Source organism: Mustela nivalis, assembly GCF_964662115.1.
Source record: "Mustela nivalis genome assembly, chromosome: 10".
Classification (NCBI taxonomy): Eukaryota; Metazoa; Chordata; class Mammalia; order Carnivora; family Mustelidae; genus Mustela; species Mustela nivalis.
Window position 1 is genome coordinate 5,776,799 of NC_139029.1, and position 13,347 is coordinate 5,790,145.

Sequence of the window (13,347 nt, forward strand, 5' to 3'; positions counted from 1 at the left end):
ATTTTTATTTTATAATTAATTTTATAAAATTATAAATTTTATAAATTATTAAAATATAAATTAAATTTATAAATTATAATTTAATTTTTATTATAATTTTTTATTTAAATTTATATATATATATATATTTTTTTTCCCTCTCTCTCTCTCATTGAAGGAAGTAGGGGAGGTTTCAGAAAGAAATTTCATATGCTAAAGAGGACTGACCTACAAGATACCAGGAGGCCTTGTCATTGTCAAATTTAGGTTGTTCCGGTGTCACTGGGGAGTGGGAGGTGCGGGGGGAGGTTACAGGGTGTTCAGCTTCATCTTCAGCTAGCCTTCTGCTCCCTCCCTCATCATAGATAGAAGGTTAAGTGTGTGTGTGCGCGCGCGCGCACGTGTGTGGCATTTTGATCCTTGCCCAGTCAAAGTGCATTGAAAGACCCACCCTGAAATGCACTTCACAACAGCCCCTGATATCCCCACGTGGCCCGGTCCGTTCTGAGATGCAGTAAGGCTCTGTCCCAGGACTATTTTTCCTCACTCGGACGTGCAACACGTGTAGTTAGTGCAGGACAGTCAGAAGAAAGGCACTCAGAGACAAGCCCCCGCCCCCACCCCCTACTCCTGGTCCCAAGAGGAAACTACCCTTAAAAGGAAAGAGACCCTGTCCTGTTATTCTAGGCTTTACTCTGTGCCCCAGCTCGAAGTCTTATTCCTGGGAGGACTTACAACTTGTATGTGACAGAAAGGCAAGGAAAGGTTAGCTGTCCTAACACCCTCTTGATCCCCGAGGCTACGGAACCACCCAGGAGGGAGGCCTCTGCCCTTTCCTATCTGATGCGGAGATGAGCACGTGGACAAAAACCTGTTTGGGTGACAGGTGCAGCGAGGGTTAATCAACCCACACCAAAAAGCACATAAAAAACTCAGATTTGGGGGTGCCTGGCTGGCTCAGTGGGTTAAAGCCTCTGCCTTCAGCTCAGGTCATGATCCCAGGGTCCTGGGATCGAGCCCCGCATCGGGCTCTCTGCTCTCTGCCTGCTTCCCCCCCCCCCTCTCTGCTTGCTTCTCTGCCTACTTGTGATCTCTCTCTCTCTGTCAAATAAATAAATAAAACCTTAAAAAAAAAAAAAAACCTCAGATTTAAACGCCAAATCGGCAACCCTCTTGGGTCCTTCCCTCTTCGGGAGCTTTCTACCATTGCTCGATAAACTGTTTTGCTACTCACCACCCTGGTCTGGTCTACCTCTTCATTCTTCGAGGCGGCATGACCAAGAACACCAGAGAAAAAGAAATTCCGCACCGCAGTCGTCCCTGAGAAGCGCTGCCTCCTTTCGCCCCGAACATAGTAATGACGTGGAGAACAGACGCAAAAGAAATGTGTCCATTTCTGGATCCTTTGTCATTTATAGTTAACTGTTCTGAGCCTCTTGCAAAATGAGTTTTGCCTACAAGGAGATTCATAGAAAGGGCTTTTGACAAATCGAGGTATTTGATATCTTTGTGATCATAAAACTGAAATGGGTAATAAACATTTCCAGAACTAAAAAACTGCCTGCAAGCTGAACAAAAATTAATAATGTGGAACTAAGTGACCCAAAGAAGACGTTGTTCGTTTTGTGACTCTTGTTGGAAACATTGCTGGTTCTCTAATGTTTGTGCTTTCAGGTTAAGGAAACTTTCTCTTAAGATATCCATGATTTATGGAAACGTGATAAAGTATTCATTTGTGAGCACACCCTAGCCTTTCTCTCCACCTGAACCCGCTGAAATTCAAAAGGTCTCAGTAGGGTGCCGGGGTGGCTCAGGTCCTGAGATCAAGTCTCACATCCGGCTCTCTGCTCGGCTGGGAATTGGCTTCTCCCTCTCCCTCTCCCTTTGTGCTCTCTCTCAAATAAATTAAAAAAAAATCTTCATTTTTCTTTTTTTTAGAAAAAAGGTCTCAGTAAGTATTCTTATAATCATTTGCATAAGTTCAAAAGGAAGCTGTTCTCGTAACAGGACACCATTGGAAACATTGGGTTACTTTACCAAAGCTTTAGCTAGAATGTTGCATTTGAGAGACATGCATAGACTCAGATGTGACCAGACAGCTTTAAGGAACTGAGGCTGACTTTATGAAACATGGTGCCAGTAGAGCCCCTTGGAAATGTTGGCTTGAGACCTTGTTTACTGAGGTTCCAGCAGCAGGAAACTCAGGATATTTGGAGACCTCAAGTAGAGGGATGCACCCAGATCTACAGGTGATGAGGAAACAGAAGGCAAACGGAGGACAAAGCAGAAGCTGATGCCCCGCCCCCTCCCCTTCCCCCGCCCCCTCCCCTCCCCTCCCCCCCACCCTGGGACAAGTGTGACATTCCTCAGGCACTCCTGGCTGCCGTAAAGGAAAAACAAAGAGTTAACCTGTAGAGATCACAATCTTGCAAGATCCGAGTCTCCCTCAGTTCACAAATGTCCTAGTGATTTATAAGGAAGAGGATTTCTTATCAATAGCCTAACTTCCAGAGACCCATAACTCAGTTCCTGAGGCAGAAGGAAATGTAAATAAAGTTGAATTTCTTCTAAACCTAAAGCTCATAGACAAGGACACGAGATGGAGGAGTGTGACATTCCATCGGGAAATTCTCAACGGTCTTCCTGTTAGAGCCTCATTAGAGAGAAAAACAGCCTTGGCTGGGAGATAACCAAACCTCCGGTATCCTGACGGTCTGCTTTATCCGACAGCCCTTCTGAACACCTCTTTGTCCTCACCTCCCCACCCCCTGAGTGTCTAATCAGCCACTCCAGCAGCTCTTTCTGCCCACGGGTCCTGTCCCTGTGCTTTAATAAAACTCACCTTTTTTGCACCAGAAATGTCTTAAGAATTCTTTTTTGGTTGTTGGCTCTGGACCCCACTTATAGTCTAAATCTTCATCATTTGGCACTGAATGAAGGGCTTTGAGTCTTGACGTCTGTACTCTGAGTTTCGGTGCAAAGTTGGTGAGTACTTTCTCTCCTCTTCCTTTCCTCTGGTTTCGGGGGCCCCCGCGAGGGGTGTGGTCTTACTGTCGATTGCTCAGGCTGCAATCCTCTATCCCCTGGCTACTCCACGGGGAGGAGAAAGTCTGCCTTTTGGCTGGAAGTCAGTGCCCTGACCAGAATGGTAATAAGACCCAGAAACTTGATGGCCTCTCTTTATTCCTGTTCTTATAGAAAGTTGTCTCTCCTGGGCACGGGACAGCCCCCTAAGTCACCAGGACGGCTGCCAATCTTAAGACTCCCGTGTGAGGTTTCCTCCTGACTGATCTAACGTGATCCCCTCCACATCCCTGGTCTAGCCACTTCTGGCCGCGGGACCTCTACTGGGAGCCGGCTGAAACCGGTACCTGAATGAATTAAAACCCAACGGGGGACCGTTTCCTAGGAAAGTTGGCTGTAAGGACCACATGTGTTGGAATGTCGCTTAGACCATGATGGATTTCTATCTTTACAGTTTTCTGTCAATGTCCTCTACTAACTACTTAAAGCTACAAATTTGGGTAATTCCCCCTTGCAAAAACCTTTCTAGTATTTTCCAGGGGTTAAAAATGGCAGGGCAATAGCGCAACTTCCAGATCCGCACAGTAAAGGGTGCGATGGGGAGGGGGAGGGTCACCCCATCCCTCCTACTGGCCTTTTACGGCAGGAATGCCTTTGCGGGCAGGCAGGACTGTGATCCATAGTGATGTCCTGTGTGAGGGACGCCTCCAGTCGCTTTTGACACCCAGGAATCTCTGCCGCCTCCTGCGTGGGACACCAGCCAGGAGTCGGGGGTGGGGTTCGGTAATGGACTTTCTTTACTCTTCTGGGAGTGTGGCCTCCGCAGGCTTCTTCAGTTGCCAAGGACTCCCCCTTGGGGTGCCTTTTAACCCCCTGGAAACAATTCAGATTGCAAAACTTAGGACAGGACTGAGCTTCTGGAACACCGCATGGCTTCCGTGGGATCTATCGGTGAGATCTCCTCCGCAGGAAACAGGGCAAAAGGGCCCAGGGCACCTTCGTTGCTCATAGCGAGGCCTTCATTGCTCTACACCAGGACCCTGACCTAAGAGCCTCTCACAGAATGCGGTTACCTGCTAATGTCTGACTAGTAAACCCCCGCCTGACATACCGGACGGTAATGATCTGACTAAGCGGCCTCCTGGTTAACCCAGGTTGCTGGAGGATACGCAGGCCGTCCCTAGCAAAGGGGACTCTGACTTTCTCTTTTTCTGTTTCTTTTAATAGACGTGGGGGCTTCTCCCTTACTCGGTTCCTGGGCTAATGGCTGTAACTGGAGTCATCTGGGTTGTCTCCCTCCCAATGGGGACTTTAAGGAATATTCCCAAGCAGCTGCCCAAACTCCCTTTGTTTCAGGGAAATTCATGGACTTCACCCAACCCCCCCCCACCCTTGTTGGCGGGAAAGCATGGGGTCTGCTCCTCTGTTAGAGCTGTGAGCTCTGAAGCCCGGACCACTTTCTCTGCCTTCTGGCAACACGTTGTATCTTCTATCTCCGCTTTTTCCTGTTTCTGCACCAGCTTGGGTGCGGCCTGCGTAACTGGCTTCTAGATTATTCTTAGTGCCTCGGGCCCCTGACTCCTTCCCCCTTCACTGCCCAGGAGCAAGAAGAACCCTACCTGGGCCTGACACCCCCCCACTCCGGATCTCCCCCCCAGGGTCTCACATAAAAACTGAAAACGGGGTGGACCAGGTGGAACATAAGTCAGTATTCGAACTAAGTTGGTTTGTTGGTTTAATTAAGACAGACATGTCTTTAAAGTTGTCGGCACTAAATGTAGAACTTATTCTATCGAGGTTTGCTGAAGGTCAAATAAGCTCATATTATCTCTGTTGCAATTTGTTAGCAAAAAGATGACTAAACTGGTGGTTAATTGTCTCAGAGCTTTCATGGGTAATTGTTCAGAGAGCTTTCCAAGTCTTTGGTAACCTGAGACTTTGAAGTTTTGTTTGAATGATAAATGGAACTAAGTTTATTGGACATCTAGGTCTTTCCAAATAGGATAAAGTGTTAAGTCATTATTAATGGGCATAGGTTTGTGCTTTTGACTTCTTATTGCAAAGAAACCAAGGATATTTAACTCTGTTGGTAAACATCTAAAGAATTTTGGTGTAATCGTTCCCAGTTGGTTACTCCTTAGTCTTCACTGGAGATGAAGGTTTCTAAAGAAGGCAGAATTTTAAATGACTGATGGGAATGCCTTTTTGCTGAAGGTAAAAGAAGGTAATTTTGTCCTAAATGAGACTGGTTGTTTGGAGAGAAATGGCTTTGGACAAAATCTGAATGAAAAGGAAAGTTGTAGAAGGTTTGTAATGGAAAAACTTTGGAACGGATTTTTTTTTTTTAAAGATTCTATTTATTTATTTGACAAACAGAGATCACAGGTAGGCAGAGAGAGAGGAAAGGAAGCAGGCTCCCTGCTGAGCAGAGAGCCCAATGCGGGGCTGGAGCCCAGGACCCTAGGATCAGGACCTGAACTGAAGGCAGAGGCTTTAACCCACTGAGCCACCCAGGCGCCCCTGGAACGGAATTTCAGGCGTGGTCAGGACAGACTAAGATCGAAATAGATTTTATTTATTTATTTATTTTTTAAACAGACGGATTTTAAAATACACTGTATAAGAATGAAAGGCTGCTTTCTCTCTGTTCAGAAAGACAGAGTTTTCTCTTTTTTTTCCTTTTTTTAAAATTTTTGGTTTTTTTAAGATTTCATCTATTTATTTGACAGACAGAGATCACAAGTAGGCAGAGAGGCAGGCAGAGAGAGAGAGAGAATGAGGAGGAAGCAGGATCCTTGCTAAGCAGAGAGCCTGATGCGGGGCTCCATCGCAGGACCCTGGGATCACGACCTGAGCAGAAGGCAGAGGCCTTAACCCACTGAGCCACCCAGACGCCCAGAAAGACAGAGTTTTCTTAAATTAATTGATCTGCTGTTAAGAAGAAAATGTAAACAGTTGTTTTCTCTTTGTCTGTCTAGAAAAACCAGTTTCTACAATTTGCCTGTCAGATCTTTAACATCCTAATCCTACTTAGGCATGAGCTTAAAACTTTCAAAGGTTTTAACAAATTTTCACAAGATTTAAATTGTAAATGAAGTCTCTTTAACTCATTAGGCGTTCTCCTTGGTATGCTAAGTTACTCAGGAAGTTACTGCTCAACCAGTGACAGACTTTGGGTGACATTAGGGTAAACGCTATAACTATTCCAGAGGTTCTATGCAATTCCTAAAGTTTTAATGTTTTGATAAGGTCATCACTTGGTACTTTAATTATCGAAGTGTTGTGTGTCAAAGAGATGACCCGATGTCTTTGCCTGCTCTATGTCATTAGGTCTTTAACCATGTCCATTCTGAGCTTTTGTCATTTATAATTATTCTAATTCCCTTGTAAAATGAGTTTCATCTTCAGGAGATTCACAGAAAGGACTTTTAGGACAAATACAGGTATTCAACCTATTGAAAATCCTAAAACTGGGGCGCCTGGGTGGCTCAGTGGTTTAAAACCTCTGCCTTTGGCTCAGGTCCTCATCTCAGGGTCCTGGGATTGAGCCCCGCATTGGGCTCTCTGCTCAGCAGGGACCCTGCTTCCTCCTCTCTCTCTGCCTGCCTCTCTGCCTATCTGTGATCTCCTCTGTCAAATTAAAACAAAAAATCTTTAAAATCCTAAAACTGAAATAGGTAAGAATTTCCAGAACGAACTAAAGCTGTGTTCAAACTAAACCAGAATTAGTAACATGGGGCTAAATTAACTAGAACATTATAGTGTTGTGACTTTTGTTTGAAACATTGCTGGCAGGACGCCTGGGTGGCTCAATCTGTTAAGTGTCGGCCTTTGGCTCAGGTCCTGATGCCAGGGTCCAGGGATGCAGCCCCACATCAGGCTCCTTGTTCAGTGGGAAGTCTGCTTCTCCCTCTACCTGCCCCTCCCACTGCTTGTGCTCTCTTTCTCACACAAATAAATAAATAAAACCTTAAAAAAAAAAAAAAAAAGGAACATTGCTGGTTCTCTAATGTTTGCTCTTGCAGACTAAGGAAACTTTTTCTTAAGATATCTCTGACTTACAGAAATGTAGAAATAGGGGCACCTGGGAGGCTCAGTGGGTTAAAGCCTCTGCCTTCAGCTCAGGTCATGATCCTGGGGTCCTGGGATGGAGCCCCACATCGGGCTCTCTGCTCAACAGGGAGGCTGCTTCCCTCTCTCTCTCTACCTGCCTCTCTGCCTACTGGTGATCTCTGTCAAATAAATAACTAAAATCTTAAAAAAAAAAAAAAAAAGAAATGCAGAAATACTCATTTGTAAACAAATCAAAGCATTCAAGCTTTCTATCTGAACCTTCTGAAACTCAAAAGGTCTCAGGAAGTCTTCCTTCTTCCATGGCCATCCTAGTCATTTGCCTAAGTTCAAGAAGTTGTTCTCCTTGTAAGAGGACACCATTGGAACCATGGGTTATTATTATTTTATAAGATTTTATTTATTCACTTGACAGAGAGGGAACATAAGCAGGGGTAGAGCGAGAGGGAAAAGCAGGCTCCCCGCTGAGCAGGGAGCCCAATGTGGGGCTCGATCCCAGGACCCTGGGACCACGACCCCGGCTGAAGGCGGATGCTCAATGACTGAGCCACCCAGGCGCCCCAACATGGGCTATTTTACCAAGGCTTTGACTCGAATGTTGTATTTGAGAGAGACATGCATAGACTCAGATGTGACCAGGCAGTTTTAAGAGCTAAGTTTGACTTTATGAAACCTGGAGTCATAAAGCCCCTTGGAACTCTTGGCCTGATACCTTGCTTAGAGAGCTCCCAGCAGCCTCACCAGGTGAGTCAAGAATGTCACATCCTGGCAGGTGCAGGAACCTCAAGGGTACTTTGGGGACCTCGAGGACAGGACTCTGCCCCAATCTACAGGTGTTGTGGGCATGTCTGACGGCAAATACTTGGCTCGGCTTCTGGCCTGGAGAGGCCACTCATAGTTCAACCTAGAGATTCCTTACAGGAAATTCAAGCAAAGCAGATTCTAAAATATCTATAGGATCACTTGCTGTTCTTGCTGAGCTTATGTAAATAATTAGGTTAAGTTTGTTAAAACTGGACTTGTTTTTCAAATAAATTAGTCCTGATTTGGCTATCTCTGGAAATGAGGCCTATTTTAGAGAGAAAAATTGTGTTTCAATAATACACCTTTGTGGATGTTAACTTCTAGATCTGGTTTTTAAATGTTTGTTGTTAACGAAAACTTGAGGGTAAACTTTAGAGAAATGACCACAGCAACTCATATATAGACAATCTTCTTGCTTGTTGTTCCGCAGAGATAATAACAGAACCCCATGGGCACATAATTATTTAGACAGTTGGAAAGTGGGATTAATTCCCCAACAATTGTATAACCCAACTAGCACCTCGACCAGTTCTGTGTGGTTGGGATGATGACACTGTTCCTAAAAGCCAGAGCATACCCCACTCCAAAGGGTTAACTATGAACTTGTGGAGGTAATGGATGGCCCCACTTCCTTTATGATTGGATTGGATAATGCACTTGGGGATGCCCTTATCTCTTGACAAGTTTTCTCCCACTTGCCAGTAATCTTCTGTAATTAGAATATTAACACTTGGGGCGCCTGGGTGGCTCAGTGGGTTAAAGTCTCTTCCTTTGGCTCAGGTCATGATCCCAGCGACCTGGGATCGTAGGGCTCTCTGCTCAGCGGGGAGTCTGCTTCCTCCTCTCTCTGCCTGCCTCTCTGCCTACTTGTGATTTCTATCTGTCAAATAAATAAATAAATCTGAAAAACAAAAAAAGAATATTAACACTTTACCTCAAAGAGGTCTTCTTAATGGTATTATTTTGTAGTCATATTTATCCTAGAAGCCACCTCTGTTGAGATACAATTACAAGTAAAGGCTTTGGCTAAACAGAGAACAGCCCTCCTGGGAAAAGGAGCCTCAAAGCTCACTGTAGATCAGTCCCTGACGGTCATGATTTCATAGCAGGTCCAGAGTATCTTAGAAACCAAAAGCTGCCAACAGATGATAGGAGGGTGACTTATTAAATATCAGGCTATGCTTATAGATATGCTTAAAATAGGACTTGATACCTGTCAAACTCTAAACACAGTTACCCTTTCGCCTGGACCTGACCGTTGAACTTCTCCGTAAAGTGTAACTGTTCAGAGGTTATTAATCTTGCTTACTCTACTCGACCAGATGTCAGATGCCCCCTGTTGAAAATACAAATGACAGTAGGGTTAAATCTATTCCCAAATAATAGTACTCTGGGCTGCTGACTGTTTGCTCTTGATTGGGTAAGGTGACCTGGCAGCAGATGGCCAGCCAGCTCCAAATGGAACCCACCGGGTGTGTGGAACTAAGCCGTGACTCCGGCTTCCCCTGCAGTGAAAGGTCTCTGCACCTTAGGTTTTGTTTGGATTCATGGACGCATTCCTCAAACTATCACTACTGCTGCTAATCTCCCCAATTTAAAGGAAAGATGGACACGATCTATTTTTAAATGGTATGATCATTTAACATCCATTTTTGCTCCATCCGTAGGGTTAGAGGATGTCCTCTGGCAGGTAGAAGCCCTTCATAAATGCGCCGTGAAATCACTCAGTGATTCACGAAGTTGCATCTCCTTACTTAATATCGAAGTCACACAGATGCACAAGGCGGTCCTACAGAAAAGAATGGCCTTAGCTCTTCTAACAGAAGCAGAGGGCGGCACAGGTGCAGTGATCAAAAGAGAATGTTGTGTGTACATCCCAGATTATCGCAGAAACGTCACAGGACTAATAAAAGATAGGAATGCCCAAATTGAGGCTCTATAAAATCCTTCTTCCTCTCTCAGGGATTGGTTACGTTCCTGGTTTAAAGGAGGATTATGGTCAGCGATTAAAGATCTTTGTTGGGCTGTTGGGCTTCTCGTTCTTCTAGCCTTACTGATCTTAATGTGTTGCCTCCTTCAGTGTTCCTCTACTTGGTGCCGAGACTCTTCGGCTAAAATGACGTCACGTGGACAGATGAACCTGACCCCTCGCGGAGATGCTTCCCGTCCTGTCCGTGCTGGACTCAGCTGCCTCCGTCTTCCGTAACTTCCCCCGACATTCCCCAACTGACCAATACTGACCCATAGGTGGGGACAGCTCGAAGCCCCTATTCCGCAGGAAGAAGGGACAGAAGATGACACCTTCCACCTTCAACAACCTTAAAGATTCAAGGGTCAAAACTGTTCAAGGGGGAAATGATGAGGGGATAGAAGGGAAGCTGAGGACAAAATAGAAGCTGACACCCTGCACCCCTCCCCGCCATGGGCCGAATGTGACATTCCTCAGGCACTCCTGGCTACCCTAAAGGAAAAACAAAGAGTTGACCTGTAGAGATCACAATCCTGTACGACCGGAGTCTCCCTCCGTTCACAAATGTCCTAGTGATTTGCAAGGAAAAGGCTTTCTTATCAATAGTCTAACTTCCAGAGACCCATAACTCAGTCCCTGAAACCCTAACATCGCCCTCCCCTCCATAAAATTGAGGGAGGCTGAGGCGGAAGGAAATGTAAATAAAGTTGAATTTCTTCTAAACCTAAAGCTCTTTGACAAGGATGCGTGATGGAGGAGTGTGACATTCCATCGGGAAACTCTCAACATCTCCCCGTTAGAGCCTCATTAAGGGAAAAACAGCTTTGGCTGACAGTAGCTAAACCTCTCAGTATCCTGATGGTCTGCTTTAGCATCCGACAGCCCTTCTGAACACCTCTTTGTCCTCACCTCCCCACCCCCTGCGTATCTAATCAGCCACTTCTCAGGATCTCAGAACAGCAGCTCTTTCTGCCCACGGGTCCTGTCCCCGAGCTTTATTTAAAATCACCTTTTTGCACCAGAAACATCTTAAGAATTCTTTCTCAGCTCTGGGCCTCAGTTATATTCTAAAACTTTATGACAGGTGTTACAGGCATGTCTGATGGCAAGTGTTGGCTTGGATCCTGGCTTAGAGAGGCTATTGAAATTTCAACTGAGATTCCTTAACGAAAAATTCCAGCAAAGTGGATTTTGAAAGATCTATGTCATCTCTCACTATTTTTGCGGAGCTGATGTCAATAATTAGGCTAAGTTTGTTAAAATGGGACTTGCTTTACAAATAAATCAGTCTGGAGTTGGCTATCTCTAGAAATAAGGATGATTTTAGAGAGAAAAAAGTTATTTTTCAGTAACACATCTTTGCAGATGTTAAATTCTACCGTCTTTGAATGTTTCCTAAGTGAGACGACTTGAGGTAAACTTTTGAGAAACAGCTCGCGTACAGGTAATCTTCATGCTTGTGATTCTGTGGGGATAGTAACAGGACCCCCGGGGCGTATCGTCGTTTGAACAGCTGGAAAATGGCATGAATATAACTCAGCTCTCACCCTAACCAGTTCTGTGTGGCTGGGAAGACAAAATTGTGCCTTAAAAGCCAGAGCGTATGTAGCACCTGGGTGGCTCCGAGTGTTAGGTGGCCCGCTCTTGATTTGGGCTCAGGTTACGATCTCAGCTCCGGGACTGAGCCCCGAGGAATCTCTGCTTGAGATCCTCTCTTCTTCTGCCCCCCACCCCACCTCTGAACCGGAAGAGGATTTTCTCAACTCTCAAAGGACTCTTATTTGGGCTCTGTTTGTTTTCTTTTTGTTACTCTGATCAGGTCTCTCTCCACCTCGTGCCCAGACTCCTTCACTGCGGTAACTTCAAGCTGACAGATGGTCCTTCCCACTGGGGAAGATCCGTGCAAGCACTCTGGATTCAGCTGCCTCTGCCTTTCGTAACTCGTATGCGGATCTGTCCTCAGCTGACCAATGTTGACCCATAGGTAGGGACGCCTCTACCCGCCCCCACACCCCCATTCAGCAAAATGAAGTTACAGAAGATAAGACCTTCCTCCCACCGCAAACGGAAAGACTTAAGGGTCAAAATTATTCAAGGGGGAAGGACGTGGAGAAGAAAGGTAAAAGAAATACAGATCAAATTAAATCTCTTGTGATTTACAGCCCATTGAGAAGCACTTGGGACAGGCAGTGACCTTCCTAAGGGGCCCAGCCAAGTTGATGGTAATACTTTGGCAAAAGGCAACCTTAATATTAACCCCCCCCCTCCAGGACGCTGGAAGTCTCCTTTGACATATGACAATCTGGAAACGTCCTTTGTCCTTACTCACCCCAGGTCTACAATCAGACTCGCCTCACAACTGAGGATCAGCTCTTTCTGACCCCGGGGGTCCTGTTCCCGTACTTTCATAAAACCACCTTTTTTGCACTGAAAATGTCTCAAGAATTCTTTCTTGGCCATTGAGTCACAGTCCCCAGTTGAAGCCACATCAGTGAGACTTCAGGAAACTCGAGCTATCGCTGCTAAGAATGTCCTGACCTCCTCACGGTGGGCACCCTTACTTCGTGGAGCCTGGATTCGGGACTCTTGCTTCAATAAGTATTTCGGGGGGGGGGGTTGGTTGGTTGATTTGGACCCACATGATTCATTCAGAAAGCAGTTCGCTACTTCCCCAGAGTTTCTCACCTGCTAGGTGTGTGTGCTGGGCTGGCCCGGAACGGGGCAGTCTCTGGGAGAACATGCTGGAAGAGTCATCTCTGTAGACACTGTGGCATCCCAGAGGTCTCTTTAGAAGGCCGTGGACCAGAGGGAGGTGACCTTGGGGCTGTCAGCTGGTTAAGGGCAGAAGTGAAAGGCCAGGCAAACAGGGAAAGAAGGGGCTTTCGCAGGAGAGCCAACAGCAAGGGGCATGCCTGGAAATCTGAGGTTTAATAAGAAATATATATCGGATCTTAGCTTGACTCCGAGAGTACAGATCCTAAAGTCCTTGGAATTTCCCAAGTGTTGAGAGTGGTAAAGGCATCTTTATGTCCTAGTGGTGACTTTTGGAAAAGCCCCTATATAACCTAGAGATGGGCTATTGTGTGCCTGTAATGACGCTTCCATAAAATCTCAGAGGACGGGGATCTGAAGGGCTTCTGAGTTGGTGAACACGCAGAGGTTCGGGGGGAGTGGTACCCTTCCCCCGTGCCTTGCCCCATACATCTCTTCCACCTGGCTGTTGCCCAGTTACAGCCTTTTATCATCAACCAGTAATCAAGGAGGTAAAGTGTTTCTCTGAGTCCTGTGAACCACTCCAGCAAATTCATGACCTCCTCTGGGGAGGGGGTCATGGGAACCTCTGATCATGGCTGGTTGGTCAGAAGCACAGGTCACTTGAGACTGTCATCTGAGGGGGGGGGCGGTCCTGTGGGACGAGGCCCTTCACCAGTGGGACCTGATGCTGTCTCCAGGGAGAGAGTGTCAGAATTGAATTGAATTATCAGACTCTCAGCTGGCGT